The following is a 4,637-nucleotide window of genomic DNA, read 5'->3' as shown; positions in this document are numbered from 1 at the left end:
TGTGGAAAGAATGTTGAGCAAATGAGTTTAAGGGGTGGTTTTCTGTTTACTTTTTTTCAGCCTACGTCGTCTCTCTTCCAGAACCTCACAATCATCAGTGTCTGAAGTTTCATGATGAATATTGGTTTCACATTTTATTGCTTACGTGAGGAAATATCAATTTGGAACTCGAATTTGTATTTGAGTTATGATGAGGAGTGAGGTAGATTCGCATTGTTGAAGAAAGCGAAGAAAAAGGATGCTGATATGGCTTGCTTGTGGCTCTTTCTTCTATTGGCTAGTCTCAGGCATGATAGTTTCAATTTCTTTTGGAAAGCAAGTGCGGCTCAGTCATAAGTGTTAGTAATAGCATGAAGTAAGTTGTCGGTAGACGGCATTAGGTAAAAGGAAAAGCTTCTCAAAAGCATCCAGAAATATCATAGAATGGTGATCGAGATCACCTTCACGGGAATCATCCTTTGCAAATTGGGGGAAGGGAACCAATCAAGTCACCAAGAAGTTCCCGAAACTTGGTTTAGTATTAAGGTTCTTCTCTTCCAGCGTTTAGTATTCAAGTTCTTCTCTTCCAGCCCCCTGGCCCCTCTCTGATAAGTCAAGTTTTCAAAACGAAAAGCAAATGACAAATCTGGTTCGATGGCTCTTCTCCACTACCCGCTTTACTACTTTCTATTTTTTCTTATGTATTAAGTTTCCCTTAATATATAATTTGATATTACTTTCGATTTGTATATTTTTATTCCTTTGTCGTTTTATATTATGCCTAATACCAATTTTCAATCTTTTTTAGTTCGTGCTTCGTCGGCTCCTCCTTTCTGATCACTCTCCCGCCGGAGATTCAAGACCCCCAGGCTCTAGCTCATTTAGCAGGGCTAAACTTCTATCTGAGTCTTTACGAGCAGGATCCGGGATGGGTTACGTTCATTCAGAACGAGCTTAATCACAATACCCCCCTGGAAGACATACCTGGGTGGCTTAAGCTCTTCCTAATGGAAGAAAAGCTCTCTTCTATGCGACAAGATGTCATTCAAGAATTTGTGGCGCTTTATCAAAGAGTAGGGCCTTATCTACCGATCGAGCCCTACTTGGTCGATGAAGCGCTTCGTTCCTATCTGGACCATATTCACGCAACTGATTCTTTCACTGTTCTCCAAGCGTCTTATCAAGATCTGCGGGAGAATGAGGGAGGATCCGTTTTCTTTCGAAATGCTGTTTCCCACAACCGGGATCTCCTTGAGGCGGAAAGCTCCGCAAGGAGGTGCCTGGAAGTGGAACAGAGGATCCGGTGGGAAGAAATCCCCAAGAGCAAGGCAAGTCTCGAAAGAGCTGAGCACGAGCATGCTCTCGACTTGTTTAAGTCGGAGGATCTTAGAAGGGAATTAGAAAAAAAAAGAGCGGGGTAGCTCAGTAATTCTGATTCTTTTCTCTTCCAGCCCCCGGGCCCCTCTTTCTTTTCTCTTCCAGCCCCCGGCCCCTCTTTGATAAGGAAAGTTTTCATTTCTCAAATAAAAAATGACAAATATGGTTCGATGGCTCTTCTCTACTAACCACAAGGATATTGGGACTCTCTATTTCATCTTCGGTGCCATTGCAAGAGTGATGGGCACATGCTTCTCCGTACTGATTCGTATGGAATTAGCCCGACCCGGCGATCAAATTCTTGGTGGGAATCATCAACTTTATAATGTTTTAATAACGGCTCATGCTTTTTTAATGATCTTTTTTATGGTTATGCCGGCGATGATAGGTGGATTTGGTAATTGGTTTGTTCCGATTCTGATAGGTGCACCTGACATGGCATTTCCACGATTAAATAATATATCATTCTGGTTGTTGCCACCAAGTCTCTTGCTCCTATTAAGCTCAGCCTTAGTAGAAGTGGGCAGCGGCACTGGGTGGACAGTCTATCCGCCCTTAAGTGGTATTACCAGCCATTCTGGAGGAGCAGTTGATTTAGCAATTTTTAGTCTTCATCTATCAGGTATTTCATCAATTTTAGGTTCTATCAATTTTATAACAACTATCTTCAACATGCGTGGACCTGGAATGACTATGCATAGATTACCACTTTTTGTGTGGTCCGTTCTAGTGACAGCATTCCTACTTTTATTATCACTTCCGGTATTGGCGGGGCAATTACAATGTTATTAACCGATCGAAACTTTAATACAACCTTTTTTGATCCTGCAGGAGGGGGAGACCCAATATTATACCAGCATCTCTTTTGGTTCTTCGGTCATCCAGAGGTGTATATTCTCATTCTGCCTGGATTTGGTATTATTAGTCATATCGTATCGACCTTTTCAAGAAAACCGGTCTTCGGGTATCTAGGCATGGTTTATGCCATGATAAGTATAGGTGTTCTTGGATTTCTAGTTTGGGCTCATCATATGTTTACTGTGGGCTTAGACGTTGATACGCGTGCCTACTTCACCGCAGCTACCATGATCATAGCTGTGCCCACAGGAATCAAAATCTTTAGTTGGATCGCTACCATGTGGGGAGGTTCGATACAATACAAAACACCCATTTTATTTGCTGTAGGGTTCATCTTTTTGTTCACCATAGGAGGGCTCACTGGAATAGTTCTAGCAAACTCTGGGCTAGACATTGCTCTACATGATACTTATTATGTGGTTGCACATTTCCATTATGTACTTTCTATGGGAGCCGTTTTTGCTTTATTTGCTGGATTTTACTATTGGGTGGGTAAAATCTTTGGTCGGACATATCCTGAAACTTTAGGCCAAATCCATTTTTGGATCACTTTTTTCGGGGTTAATCTGACCTTCTTTCCCATGCATTTCTTAGGGCTTTCGGGTATGCCACGTCGCATTCCAGATTATCTAGATGCTTACGCCGGATGGAATGCTCTGAGCAGTTTTGGTTCTTATATATCCGTAGTTGGGATTCGTCGTTTCTTCATAGTTGTCGCAATCACTTCAAGCAGTAACATCAAATCACAAACTACACGAAAGTTGTCCTTTTTGCGGGCTACCTGTATATCGGTCTTTTTTTTGGTCTTAGGGTATTCCTTTGCCCACAACGATTGCGGGTTTTTTGGTTTGTGGTTAGCCTGTTGCTTAGTCTTATTTTAAGTGTAGAATCGGCTGCGGCTCAGCCAATATCGGGGGACATCGTAATGGGTACTTCTGAACCATCTGTCAATCAGTCCCCCGCTACTTCTGAACCTTCTGTCAATCAGGCCCTTCCTTTTGTCAAACAGGCCCCGGGTACTTCTGAACCATCTGTCAATCAGTCCCCCGCTACTTCTGAACCTTCTGTCAATCAGGCCCTTCCTTCTGTCAAACAGGCCCTTCCTTCTGTCAAACAGGCCCCGGCAACTTCTGAACCTTCTGTCAATCAGGCCCTACCTTCAGACGTAGCTAAGGAAACTGGCAAAGGCTCGGGCTGCTGCTCGTCTCTTTTTGGATGCCTCTGTTCTTGTGGGTGCAAACACCTTTGCTTTTAGCTTGAGCGCCAGAATAACCCAGAACGAGGGATGGATGAAGCGGGAGACGACCGATAAAAAAGGTCATACTTATTTTTAATGATGGGAAAAAGGCAGGCAAATATCCCATCTAATGGTGGGAGGTGCGCCGGGATCCCCTGGTACGGGATTCTCCCGTCATGATGGACTAAATGGATAAGTCGCAGTAATCTAAAATATTGGTTCAAACCCACTTCATGACTCGTTCAGAAGGACAACATTCTCTCTAAGATCAAATGCGAAAAAGCATCCCTAGTATAAGAAGCTGTACCTGACCTACTCCTACTATAGTATTAGAAAAAATAAGAAGCTTTCAAAACACCACTACTATATCTAATATGCCCCGCCAGACCAAGAGTGAGGAGCTTGACTGAACCTCTGAGCGAGCTATTAGTACCTTCTTCCTGAAGAGTAGTAGCCTTCATTCATAGCCTGACCAACTCGTTCGTATGCTAGTCAGCTATGAATTTCTAGTCAGGTTGCTATTCCCTTCTATTGAAGGCTTTTTACCACTATCATACATGACTTTTTTTTCGCCCTTCTTTTTAGAACTCATATAATACTGCTGCCCTTTCACTTGCTTCTGCCTTTTCACAAGAATTAAGATAGTGTCCTCCCTGAATTGAGAAAGAAGAGAGAATACCTATGTGCTGCTACGCCTATGGTCCAGAATTGCTATCCGTACGACCTTGGTCTTTGATTGTATAAAAAATACATACTAAGCAAGTAAGCCTGCCTAAAAGCATTTCTTTTTGACACCTCTTCTCTCGATTTGAAGAGATTACACATCACTGTGAACGAACTTATTCACTCTTCGAAGCCCCCACCACCTTCTTTCTTTGAGCTGAGCACTTTACTTCGGCTGTGGTCATTGCCTACCGGTAAACTCCCATACTTCCTTCTTTTGTTCGAGGGAGGCCATACATCTTCCTTCTTTGGTTGGATCCAGGTCAGAAAGTTATAGGAAGGTTGTGTGTGCAAACAAGTCTGAATTAAGAAGAAGGGGAGCGAGCAGTACACTACCCATTTGGGTATTGGCAAATCACAGTCATACTTCTTAGAGCGGGGTGGAGCACCAGCACCTTAAGCTGCACCAGTATCTTAGTAAGATAGACACCGATTAAGAAACCGAGAAGTCTAGATTATGGAG

General features: G+C 43.0%; 1 pseudogene; it reads left to right on the top strand.

The window, feature by feature from the left end:
• The first annotated feature begins 986 nt into the window (after nt 1-986).
• LOC123096770 (cytochrome c oxidase subunit 1-like) lies at nt 987-2,909 on the top strand (annotated as a pseudogene).
• Nucleotides 2,910-4,637: the final 1,728 nt, after the last annotated feature.

The sequence above is a fragment of the Triticum aestivum genome, chromosome 4D (assembly GCF_018294505.1).
Source record: "Triticum aestivum cultivar Chinese Spring chromosome 4D, IWGSC CS RefSeq v2.1, whole genome shotgun sequence".
Taxonomy (NCBI): Eukaryota; Viridiplantae; Streptophyta; class Magnoliopsida; order Poales; family Poaceae; genus Triticum; species Triticum aestivum.
This window is presented reverse-complemented; position numbering and strand designations above follow the sequence as displayed.